This window comes from Denticeps clupeoides, chromosome 1 (genome assembly GCF_900700375.1).
Source record: "Denticeps clupeoides chromosome 1, fDenClu1.1, whole genome shotgun sequence".
Lineage (NCBI taxonomy): Eukaryota > Metazoa > Chordata > Actinopteri > Clupeiformes > Denticipitidae > Denticeps > Denticeps clupeoides.
Window position 1 is genome coordinate 19,618,287 of NC_041707.1, and position 12,295 is coordinate 19,630,581.

At 39.4% G+C, this 12,295-nt stretch overlaps 10 non-coding genes across 10 annotated transcripts; all 10 read left to right on the top strand.

Moving 5' to 3' along the window:
* Nucleotides 1-650: 650 nt before the first annotated feature.
* trnat-agu (transfer RNA threonine (anticodon AGU)) lies at nt 651-724 on the top strand. Its single transcript has one exon. It is a non-coding gene; the product is annotated as a tRNA-Thr (tRNA).
* Nucleotides 725-2,047: 1,323 nt separating this feature from the next.
* On the top strand, nt 2,048-2,121 carry trnat-agu (transfer RNA threonine (anticodon AGU)). Its single transcript has one exon. It is a non-coding gene; the product is annotated as a tRNA-Thr (tRNA).
* A 717-nt stretch (nt 2,122-2,838) lies between these two features.
* On the top strand, nt 2,839-2,912 carry trnat-agu (transfer RNA threonine (anticodon AGU)). Its single transcript has one exon. It is a non-coding gene; the product is annotated as a tRNA-Thr (tRNA).
* Nucleotides 2,913-4,241: 1,329 nt separating this feature from the next.
* trnat-agu (transfer RNA threonine (anticodon AGU)) lies at nt 4,242-4,315 on the top strand. The gene has a single exon. It is a non-coding gene; the product is annotated as a tRNA-Thr (tRNA).
* Nucleotides 4,316-5,631: 1,316 nt separating this feature from the next.
* On the top strand, nt 5,632-5,705 carry trnat-agu (transfer RNA threonine (anticodon AGU)). Its single transcript has one exon. It is a non-coding gene; the product is annotated as a tRNA-Thr (tRNA).
* A 1,328-nt stretch (nt 5,706-7,033) lies between these two features.
* Nucleotides 7,034-7,107, top strand: trnat-agu (transfer RNA threonine (anticodon AGU)). Its single transcript has one exon. It is a non-coding gene; the product is annotated as a tRNA-Thr (tRNA).
* Nucleotides 7,108-8,187: 1,080 nt separating this feature from the next.
* trnat-agu (transfer RNA threonine (anticodon AGU)) lies at nt 8,188-8,261 on the top strand. The gene has a single exon. It is a non-coding gene; the product is annotated as a tRNA-Thr (tRNA).
* Nucleotides 8,262-9,591: 1,330 nt separating this feature from the next.
* On the top strand, nt 9,592-9,665 carry trnat-agu (transfer RNA threonine (anticodon AGU)). Its single transcript has one exon. It is a non-coding gene; the product is annotated as a tRNA-Thr (tRNA).
* A 1,323-nt stretch (nt 9,666-10,988) lies between these two features.
* On the top strand, nt 10,989-11,062 carry trnat-agu (transfer RNA threonine (anticodon AGU)). The gene has a single exon. It is a non-coding gene; the product is annotated as a tRNA-Thr (tRNA).
* A 717-nt stretch (nt 11,063-11,779) lies between these two features.
* Nucleotides 11,780-11,853, top strand: trnat-agu (transfer RNA threonine (anticodon AGU)). The gene has a single exon. It is a non-coding gene; the product is annotated as a tRNA-Thr (tRNA).
* Nucleotides 11,854-12,295: the final 442 nt, after the last annotated feature.

Consider the following 12,295-nt stretch of genomic DNA (forward strand, 5'->3'; position numbering starts at 1 on the left):
CCCTACTGCACACAAAGAAAAACTCCAGACACAAAAAAACTATAGGAGAGAGAGAAAAAAGAAAGGAACAAACATTGGGAAGGAGTGCTACAGAGAGGGACCCACTTCCAGGGTAGAGTGAGCATGCACAGCTCTCTTTGAGGAATTATGGTAACACCTTCACTAACTTTGGCGCCATGGCTTACTTGGTTAAAGTGCCTGTCTAGTAAACAGAAGATCCTGGGTTCGAATCCCAGTGGTGCCTTCATTTTTTTTTTTTTAAATATATATTCTATACAATATGTTAGAATTGCAATAGGCCTTGAACTCCATAGAAAACCAACAGCTTTCCACCGACCAAATAATATACAAGCAAATGAGCATTTTTTGGCTTGGATTGTTTGGTTAAAGCACCAGTGTATTAAACACAGGAACACTGGTTGGAATCCCAGTGGTGCCTGCGTTTGGACAAACTTTTCTTAAAATTGTTGAACCTTTCAAATATGACCTTGTGAAGCTAATACTGTTATAAGCAAGAAAAGAAAAGAAAGATAAATCTTGCAGTTGTTTCAGTACTGTACCTTAGTTGTTTAAAAAGGGACCCCCTTCCAGGGTAGAGTGAGCATGCAAAGCTCTCCATGATGAAATAAGAAAACCTTTCCACTGTCTTTGGCGCCGTGGCTTAGTTGGTTAAAGTGCCTGTCTAGTAAACAGGAGATCCTGGGTTCGAATCCCAGCGGTGCCTCAATTTGGAGTAACTTTTCTTAAAATTACTGAATCTTTCAAGTAAGACCTTGTGAAGCCAATGTTGTTAAAAGCAAATACAGCACTCTATGTATATAGTGTTTACAGTGCTTTTGGTGCTATGGCTTAGTTGGTTAAAGTGCCTGTCTAGTAAACAGGAGATCTTTGGTTCGAGCCCCGGCGGTGCTTTCGTTTGGACAATATTTTCTGAAATTTCTTAATCGTGGAAACTCTTCCACTGACTTTGGCGCCGTGGCTTAGTTGGTTAAAGTGCCTGTCTAGTAAAAAGGAGGTCCTCGGTTTGAATCCCAGTGGCGCCTTCATTTGGAGTAATTTTTCTTAAAATTGCTGATTATTTCAAATAAGACCTTTTGAAGCTAATGCTGTTATAACCAGCTCTCTATGTATATAACTATTACCGCCTTTTTGGTGCCGTGGCTTAGTTGGTTAAGGTGCCTGTCTAGTAAACAGGAGATACTGGGTTTGAATTTTAGTGCTGCCTTCATTTTGAGTAAGTTTTCTTAAAATTGCTGAATCTTTCAAAGAAACAACGTGAAACTTATTCTGTGATAACCAAAACAAAAGCAACATTTAAATCTTATATAGCACAAAATTACATACAGTATGTCTCAATGGGGTTTGACAGGACCTTTAGTTGACAGCCCGCACACTTGACCCTACTGCACACAAAGAAAAACTCCAGACACAAAAAAACTATAGGAGAGAGAGAAAAAAGAAAGGAACAAACATTGGGAAGGAGTGCTACAGAGAGGGACCCACTTCCAGGGTAGAGTGAGCATGAACAGCTCTCTTTGAGGAATTATGGTAACACCTTCACTAACTTTGGCGCCATGGCTTACTTGGTTAAAGTGCCTGTCTAGTAAATAGAAGATCCTGGGTTCGAATCACAGTGGTGCCTTCATTTTTAAAAAAAAAATATATATTCTATACAATATGTTAGAATTGCAATAGGCCTTGAACTCCATAGAAAACCAACAGCTTTCCACCGACCAAATAATATACAAGCAAATGAGCATTTTTTGGCTTGGATTGTTTGGTTAAAGCACCAGTGTATTAAACACAAGAACACTGGTTGGAATCCCAGTGGTGCCTGCGTTTGGACAAACTTTTCTTAAAATTATTGAACCTTTCAAATATGACCTTGTGAAGCTAATACTGTTATAAGCAAGAAAAGAAAAGAAAGATAAATCTTGCAGTGGTTTCAGTGCTGTACCTTAGTTGTTTAAAAAGGGACCCCCTTCCAGGGTAGAGTGAGCATGCAAAGCTCTCCATGATGAAATAAGAAAACATTTCCACTGTCTTTGGCGCCGTGGCTTAGTTGGTTAAAGTGCCTGTCTAGTAAACAGGAGATCCTGGGTTCGAATCCCAGCGGTGCCTCAATTTGGAGTAACTTTTCTTAAAATTACTGAATCTTTCAAGTAAGACCTTGTGAAGCCAATGTTGTTAAAAGCAAATACAGCACTCTATGTATATAGTGTTTACAGTGCTTTTGGTGCTATGGCTTAGTTGGTTAAAGTGCCTGTCTAGTAAACAGGAGATCTTTGGTTCGAGCCCCGGCGGTGCTTTCGTTTGGACAATTTTTTCTGAAATTTCTTAATCGTGGAAACTCTTCCACTGACTTTGGCGCGGTGGCTTAGTTGGTTAAAGTGCCTGTCTAGTAAACAGGAGATCCTGGGTTCGAATCCCAGTGGTGCCTTCATTTATTTAAAAAAAAAAAATTCTATACAATATGTTAGAATTGCAATAGGCCTTGAACTCCATAGAAAACCAACAGCTTTCCACCGACCAAATAATATACAAGCAATTGAGCATTTTTTGGCTTGGATTGTTTGGTTAAAGCACCAGTGTAATAAACATAAGATCCTGGGTTGGAATCCCAGTGGTGCCTGCGTTTGGACAAATTTTTCTTAAAATTGCTGAACCTTTCAAATATGACCCTGTGAAGCTAATACTGTTATAAGCAAGAAAAGAAAGATAAATCTTGCAGTTGTTTCAGTACTGTACCTTAGTTGTTTAAAAAGGGACCCCCTTCCAGGGTAGAGTGAGCATGCAAAGCTCTCCATGATAAAATAAGAAAACATTTCCACTGTCTTTGGCGCCGTGGCTTAGTTGGTTAAAGTGCCTGTCTAGTAAACAGGAGATCCTGGGTTCGAATCCCAGCGGTGCCTTTATTTGGAGTAACTTTTCTTAAAATTACTGAATCTTTCAAGTAAGACCTTGTGAAGCCAATATTGTTAAAAGCAAATACAGCGCTCTATGTATATAGTGTTTACAGTGCTTTTGGTGCTATGGCTTAGTTGGTTAAAGTGCCTGTCTAGTAAACAAGAGAGCTTTGGTTCGAACCCCGGTGGTGCTTGCGTTTGGACAATTTTTTCTACAATTTCTTAATCGTGGAAACCCTTCCACTGACTTTGGCGCCGTGGGTTAGTTGGTTAAAGTGCCTGTCTAGTAAACAGGAGATCCTGGGTTCGAATCCCAGCGGTGCTTTCATTTGGAGTAACTTTTCTTAAAATTGCTGATTATTTCAAATAATCCGCTGGGATTTGAAGCTAATGCTGTTATAACCAGCTCTATATGTATATAACTATTACCGCCTTTTTGGTGCCCTGGCTTAGTTGGTTAAGGTGCCTGTCTAGTAAACAGGAGATACTGGGTTTGAATTTTAGTGCTGCCTTCATTTTGAGTAAGTTTTCTTGAAATTGCTGAATCTTTCAAAGAAACAATGTGAACCTTATACTATTATAACCAAAACAAAAGCAACATTTACTTATTACATAGCACAAAATTACATACAGTATGTCTCAATGGGGTTTGACAGGACCTTTAGTTGACAGCCCGCACAGTTGACCCTACTGCACACAAAGAAAAACTCCAGACACAAAAAAACTATAGGAGAGAGAGAAAAAAGAAAGGAACAAACATTGGGAAGGAGTGCTACAGAGAGGGACCCACTTCCAGGGTAGAGTGAGCATGCACAGCTCTCTTTGAGGAATTATGGTAACACCTTCACTAACTTTGGCGCCATGGCTTACTTGGTTAAAGTGCCTGTCTAGTAAACAGAAGATCCTGGGTTCGAATCCCAGTGGTGCCTTCATTTTTTTTTTTTTAAATATATATTCTATACAATATGTTAGAATTGCAATAGGCCTTGAACTCCATAGAAAACCAACAGCTTTCCACCGACCAAATAATATACAAGCAAATGAGCATTTTTTGGCTTGGATTGTTTGGTTAAAGCACCAGTGTATTAAACACAGGAACACTGGTTGGAATCCCAGTGGTGCCTGCGTTTGGACAAACTTTTCTTAAAATTGTTGAACCTTTCAAATATGACCTTGTGAAGCTAATACTGTTATAAGCAAGAAAAGAAAAGAAAGATAAATCTTGCAGTTGTTTCAGTACTGTACCTTAGTTGTTTAAAAAGGGACCCCCTTCCAGGGTAGAGTGAGCATGCAAAGCTCTCCATGATGAAATAAGAAAACCTTTCCACTGTCTTTGGCGCCGTGGCTTAGTTGGTTAAAGTGCCTGTCTAGTAAACAGGAGATCCTGGGTTCGAATCCCAGCGGTGCCTCAATTTGGAGTAACTTTTCTTAAAATTACTGAATCTTTCAAGTAAGACCTTGTGAAGCCAATGTTGTTAAAAGCAAATACAGCACTCTATGTATATAGTGTTTACAGTGCTTTTGGTGCTATGGCTTAGTTGGTTAAAGTGCCTGTCTAGTAAACAGGAGATCTTTGGTTCGAGCCCCGGCGGTGCTTTCGTTTGGACAATATTTTCTGAAATTTCTTAATCGTGGAAACTCTTCCACTGACTTTGGCGCCGTGGCTTAGTTGGTTAAAGTGCCTGTCTAGTAAAAAGGAGGTCCTCGGTTTGAATCCCAGTGGCGCCTTCATTTGGAGTAATTTTTCTTAAAATTGCTGATTATTTCAAATAAGACCTTTTGAAGCTAATGCTGTTATAACCAGCTCTCTATGTATATAACTATTACCGCCTTTTTGGTGCCGTGGCTTAGTTGGTTAAGGTGCCTGTCTAGTAAACAGGAGATACTGGGTTAGAATTTTAGTGCTGCCTTTATTTTGAGTAAGTTTTCTTAAAATTGCTGAATCTTTCAAAGAAACAATGTAAACCTTATTCTGTGATAACCAAAACAAAAGCAACATTTACTTATTACATAGCACAAAATTACATACAGTATGTCTCAATGGGGTTTGACAGGACCTTTAGTTGACAGCCCGCACACTTGACCCTACTGCACACAAAGAAAAACTCCAGACACAAAAAAAACTATAGGAGAGAGAGAAAAAAGAAAGGAACAAACATTGGGAAGGAGTGCTACAGAGAGGGACCCACTTCCAGGGTAGAGTGAGCATGAACAGCTCTCTTTGAGGAATTAAGGTAACACCCTCACTAACTTTGGCGCCATGGCTTAGTTGGTTAAAGTGCCTGTCTAGTAAACAGGAGATCCTGGGTTCCAATCCCAGTGGTGCCTTCATTTATTTAAAAAAACTAAAATCTTTACAATATTTTAGAATTGCAATAGGCCTTGAACTCCATAGAAAACCAACAGCTTTCCACCGACCAAATAATATACAAGCAATTGAGCATTTTTTGGCTTGGATTGTTTAGTTAAACACCAGTGTATTAAACACAAGATCCTGGGTTGGAATCCCAGTGGTGCCTGCGTTTGGACAATTTTTTTTTTAAATTGCTGAACCTTTCAAACATGACCTTGTGAAGCTAATACTGTTATAAGCAAGAAAAGAAAGATAAATCTTGCAGTTGTTTCAGTACTGTACCTTAGTTGTTTAAAAAGGGACCCCCTTCCAGGGTAGAGTGAGCATGCAAAGCTCTCCATGATGAAATAAGAAAACATTTCCACTGTCTTTGGCGCCGTGGCTTAGTTGGTTAAAGTGCCTGTCTAGTAAACAGGAGATCCTGGGTTCGAATCCCAGCGGTGCCTTCATTTGGAGTAACTTTTCTTAAAATTACTGAATCTTTCAAGTAAGACCTTGTGAAGCCAATATTGTTAAAAGCAAATACAGCGCTCTATGTATATAGTGTTTACAGTGCTTTTGGTGCTATGGCTTAGTTGGTTAAAGTGCCTGTCTAGTAAACAAGAGAGCTTTGGTTCGAACCCCGGTGGTGCTTGCGTTTGGACAATTTTTTCTAAAATCTCTTAATCGTGGAAACTCTTCCACTCACTTTGGCGCCATGGGTTAGTTGGTTAAAGTGCCTGTCTAGTAAACAGGAGATCCTGGGTTCGAATCCCAGCGGTGCTTTCATTTGGAGTAACTTTTCTTAAAATTGCTGATTATTTCAAATAATCCGCTGGGATTTGAAGCTAATGCTGTTATAACCAGCTCTATTTGTATATAACTATTACCGCCTTTTTGGTGCCCTGGCTTAGTTGGTTAAGGTGCCTGTCTAGTAAACAGGAGATACTGGGTTTGAATTTTAGTGCTGCCTTCATTTTGAGTAAGTTTTCTTAAAATTGCTGAATCTTTCAAAGAAACAACGTGAAACTTATTCTGTGATAACCAAAACAAAAGCAACATTTAAATCTTATATAGCACAAAATTACATACAGTATGTCTCAATGGGGTTTGACAGGACCTTTAGTTGACAGCCCGCACACTTGACCCTACTGCACACAAAGAAAAACTCCAGACACAAAAAAACTATAGGAGAGAGAGAAAAAAGAAAGGAACAAACATTGGGAAGGAGTGCTACAGAGAGGGACCCACTTCCAGGGTAGAGTGAGCATGAACAGCTCTCTTTGAGGAATTATGGTAACACCTTCACTAACTTTGGCGCCATGGCTTACTTGGTTAAAGTGCCTGTCTAGTAAATCGAAGATCCTGGGTTCGAATCACAGTGGTGCCTTCATTTTTTTAAAAAAAATATATATTCTATACAATATGTTAGAATTGCAATAGGCCTTGAACTCCATAGAAAACCAACAGCTTTCCACCGACCAAATAATATACAAGCAAATGAGCATTTTTTGGCTTGGATTGTTTGGTTAAAGCACCAGTGTATTAAACACAAGAACACTGGTTGGAATCCCAGTTGTGCCTGCGTTTGGACAAACTTTTCTTAAAATTATTGAACCTTTCAAATATGACCTTGTGAAGCTAATACTGTTATAAGCAAGAAAAGAAAAGAAAGATAAATCTTGCAGTTGTTTCAGTGCTGTACCTTAGTTGTTTAAAAAGGGACCCCCTTCCAGGGTAGAGTGAGCATGCAAAGCTCTCCATGATGAAATAAGAAAACTTTTCCACTGTCTTTGGCGCCGTGGCTTAGTTGGTTAAAGTGCCTGTCTAGTAAACAGGAGATCCTGGGTTCGAATCCCAGCGGTGCCTTTATTTGGAGTACCTTTCTTAAAATTTCTGATTATTTCAAATAAGACCTTTTGAAGCTAATGCTGTTATAACCAGCTCTATATGCATATAACTATTACCGCCTTTTTGGTGCCCTGGCTTAGTTGGTTAAGGTGCCTGTCTAGTAAACAGGAGGTCCTGGGTTCGAATCCCAGCGGTGCCTTCATTTGGAGTAACTTTTCTTAAAATTTCTGATTATTTCAAATAAGACCTTTTGAAGCTAATGCTGTTATAACCAGCTCTATATGCATATAACTATTACCGCCTTTTTGGTGCCCTGGCTTAGTTGGTTAAGGTGCCTGTCTAGTAAACAGGAGGTCCTGGGTTCGAATCCCAGCGGTGCCTTCATTTGGAGTAACTTTTCTTAAAATTACTGAATCTTTCAAGTAAGACCTTGTGAAGCCAATGTTGTTAAAAGCAAATACAGCACTCTATGTATATAGTGTTTACAGTGCTTTTGGTGCTATGGCTTAGTTGGTTAAAGTGCCTGTCTAGTAAACAGGAGATCTTTGGTTCGAGCCCCGGCGGTGCTTTCGTTTGGACAATTTTTTCTGAAATTTCTTAATCGTGGAAACTCTTCCACTGACTTTAGCGCCGTGGCTTAGTTGGTTAAAGTGCCTGTCTAGTAAACAGGAGATCCTGGGTTCGAATCCCAGTGGTGCCTTCATTTATTTAAAAAAAAAAAATTCTATACAATATGTTAGAATTGCAATAGGCCTTGAACTCCATAGAAAACCAACAGCTTTCCACCGACCAAATAATATACAAGCAATTGAGCATTTTTTGGCTTGGATTGTTTGGTTAAAGCACCAGTGTAATAAACATAAGATCCTGGGTTGGAATCCCAGTGGTGCCTGCGTTTGGACAAATTTTTCTTAAAATTGCTGAACCTTTCAAATATGACCCTGTGAAGCTAATACTGTTATAAGCAAGAAAAGAAAGATAAATCTTGCAGTTGTTTCAGTACTGTACCTTAGTTGTTTAAAAAGGGACCCCCTTCCAGGGTAGAGTGAGCATGCAAAGCTCTCCATGATAAAATAAGAAAACATTTCCACTGTCTTTGGCGCCGTGGCTTAGTTGGTTAAAGTGCCTGTCTAGTAAACAGGAGATCCTGGGTTCGAATCCCAGCGGTGCCTTTATTTGGAGTAACTTTTCTTAAAATTACTGAATCTTTCAAGTAAGACCTTGTGAAGCCAATATTGTTAAAAGCAAATACAGCGCTCTATGTATATAGTGTTTACAGTGCTTTTGGTGCTATGGCTTAGTTGGTTAAAGTGCCTGTCTAGTAAACAAGAGAGCTTTGGTTCGAACCCCGGTGGTGCTTGCGTTTGGACAATTTTTTCTAAAATTTCTTAATCGTGGAAACCCTTCCACTGACTTTGGCGCCATGGGTTAGTTGGTTAAAGTGCCTGTCTAGTAAACAGGAGATCCTGGGTTCGAATCCCAGCGGTGCTTTCATTTGGAGTAACTTTTCTAAAAAATGGCTGATTATTTCGAATAATCCGCTGGGATTTGAAGCTAATGCTGTTATAACCAGCTCTATATGTATATAACTATTACCGCCTTTTTGGTGCCCTGGCTTAGTTGGTTAAGGTGCCTGTCTAGTAAACAGGAGATACTGGGTTTGAATTTTAGTGCTGCCTTCATTTTGAGTAAGTTTTCTTGAAATTGCTGAATCTTTCAAAGAAACAATGTGAACCTTATACTATTATAACCAAAACAAAAGCAACATTTACTTATTACATAGCACAAAATTACATACAGTATGTCTCAATGGGGTTTGACAGGACCTTTAGTTGACAGCCCGCACACTTGACCCTACTGCACACAAAGAAAAACTCCAGACACAAAAAAACTATAGGAGAGAGAGAAAAAAGAAAGGAACAAACATTGGGAAGGAGTGCTACAGAGAGGGACCCACTTCCAGGGTAGAGTGAGCATGCACAGCTCTCTTTGAGGAATTATGGTAACACCTTCACTAACTTTGGTGCCATGGCTTACTTGGCTAAAGTGCCTGTCTAGTAAACAGAAGATCCTGGGTTCGAATCCCAGTGGTGCCTTCATTTTTTTTTTTTTAAATATATATTCTATACAATATGTTAGAATTGCAATAGGCCTTGAACTCCATAGAAAACCAACAGCTTTCCACCGACCAAATAATATACAAGCAAATGAGCATTTTTTGGCTTGGATTGTTTGGTTAAAGCACCAGTGTATTAAACACAGGAACACTGGTTGGAATCCCAGTGGTGCCTGCGTTTGGACAAACTTTTCTTAAAATTGTTGAACCTTTCAAATATGACCTTGTGAAGCTAATACTGTTATAAGCAAGAAAAGAAAAGAAAGATAAATCTTGCAGTTGTTTCAGTACTGTACCTTAGTTGTTTAAAAAGGGACCCCCTTCCAGGGTAGAGTGAGCATGCAAAGCTCTCCATGATGAAATAAGAAAACATTTCCACTGTCTTTGGCGCCGTGGCTTAGTTGGTTAAAGTGCCTGTCTAGTAAACAGGAGATCCTGGGTTCGAATCCCAGCGGTGCCTCAATTTGGAGTAACTTTTCTTAAAATTACTGAATCTTTCAAGTAAGACCTTGTGAAGCCAATGTTGTTAAAAGCAAATACAGCACTCTATGTATATAGTGTTTACAGTGCTTTTGGTGCTATGGCTTAGTTGGTTAAAGTGCCTGTCTAGTAAACAGGAGATCTTTGGTTCGAGCCCCGGCGGTGCTTTCGTTTGGACAATATTTTCTGAAATTTCTTAATCGTGGAAACTCTTCCACTGACTTTGGCGCCGTGGCTTAGTTGGTTAAAGTGCCTGTCTAGTAAAAAGGAGGTCCTCGGTTTGAATCCCAGTGGCGCCTTCATTTGGAGTAATTTTTCTTAAAATTGCTGATTATTTCAAATAAGACCTTTTGAAGCTAATGCTGTTATAACCAGCTCTCTATGTATATAACTATTACCGCCTTTTTGGTGCCGTGGCTTAGTTGGTTAAGGTGCCTGTCTAGTAAACAGGAGATACTGGGTTTGAATTTTAGTGCTGCCTTCATTTTGAGTAAGTTTTCTTAAAATTGCTGAATCTTTCAAAGAAACAACGTGAAACTTATTCTGTGATAACCAAAACAAAAGCAACATTTAAATCTTATATAGCACAAAATTACATACAGTATGTCTCAATGGGGTTTGACAGGACCTTTAGTTGACAGCCCGCACACTTGACCCTACTGCACACAAAGAAAAACTCCAGACACAAAAAAACTATAGGAGAGAGAGAAAAAAGAAAGGAACAAACATTGGGAAGGAGTGCTACAGAGAGGGACCCACTTCCAGGGTAGAGTGAGCATGAACAGCTCTCTTTGAGGAATTATGGTAACACCTTCACTAACTTTGGCGCCATGGCTTACTTGGTTAAAGTGCCTGTCTAGTAAATAGAAGATCCTGGGTTCGAATCACAGTGGTGCCTTCATTTTTTAAAAAAAAATATATATTCTATACAATATGTTAGAATTGCAATAGGCCTTGAACTCCATAGAAAACCAACAGCTTTCCACCGACCAAATAATATACAAGCAAATGAGCATTTTTTGGCTTGGATTGTTTGGTTAAAGCACCAGTGTATTAAACACAAGAACACTGGTTGGAATCCCAGTGGTGCCTGCGTTTGGACAAACTTTTCTTAAAATTATTGAACCTTTCAAATATGACCTTGTGAAGCTAATACTGTTATAAGCAAGAAAAGAAAAGAAAGATAAATCTTGCAGTGGTTTCAGTGCTGTACCTTAGTTGTTTAAAAAGGGACCCCCTTCCAGGGTAGAGTGAGCATGCAAAGCTCTCCATGATGAAATAAGAAAACATTTCCACTGTCTTTGGCGCCGTGGCTTAGTTGGTTAAAGTGCCTGTCTAGTAAACAGGAGATCCTGGGTTCGAATCCCAGCGGTGCCTCAATTTGGAGTAACTTTTCTTAAAATTACTGAATCTTTCAAGTAAGACCTTGTGAAGCCAATGTTGTTAAAAGCAAATACAGCACTCTATGTATATAGTGTTTACAGTGCTTTTGGTGCTATGGCTTAGTTGGTTAAAGTGCCTGTCTAGTAAACAGGAGATCTTTGGTTCGAGCCCCGGCGGTGCTTTCGTTTGGACAATTTTTTCTGAAATTTCTTAATCGTGGAAACTCTTCCACTGACTTTGGCGCGGTGGCTTAGTTGGTTAAAGTGCCTGTCTAGTAAACAGGAGATCCTGGGTTCGAATCCCAGTGGTGCCTTCATTTATTTAAAAAAAAAAAATTCTATACAATATGTTAGAATTGCAATAGGCCTTGAACTCCATAGAAAACCAACAGCTTTCCACCGACCAAATAATATACAAGCAATTGAGCATTTTTTGGCTTGGATTGTTTGGTTAAAGCACCAGTGTAATAAACATAAGATCCTGGGTTGGAATCCCAGTGGTGCCTGCGTTTGGACAAATTTTTCTTAAAATTGCTGAACCTTTCAAATATGACCCTGTGAAGCTAATACTGTTATAAGCAAGAAAAGAAAGATAAATCTTGCAGTTGTTTCAGTACTGTACCTTAGTTGTTTAAAAAGGGACCCCCTTCCAGGGTAGAGTGAGCATGCAAAGCTCTCCATGATAAAATAAGAAAACATTTCCACTGTCTTTGGCGCCGTGGCTTAGTTGGTTAAAGTGCCTGTCTAGTAAACAGGAGATCCTGGGTTCGAATCCCAGCGGTGCCTTTATTTGGAGTAACTTTTCTTAAAATTACTGAATCTTTCAAGTAAGACCTTGTGAAGCCAATATTGTTAAAAGCAAATACAGCGCTCTATGTATATAGTGTTTACAGTGCTTTTGGTGCTATGGCTTAGTTGGTTAAAGTGCCTGTCTAGTAAACAAGAGAGCTTTGGTTCGAACCCCGGTGGTGCTTGCGTTTGGACAATTTTTTCTAAAATTTCTTAATCGTGGAAACCCTTCCACTGACTTTGGCGCCGTGGGTTAGTTGGTTAAAGTGCCTGTCTAGTAAACAGGAGATCCTGGGTTCGAATCCCAGCGGTGCTTTCATTTGGAGTAACTTTTCTTAAAATTGCTGATTATTTCAAATAATCCGCTGGGATTTGAAGCTAATGCTGTTATAACCAGCTCTATATGTATATAACTATTACCGCCTTTTTGGTGCCCTGG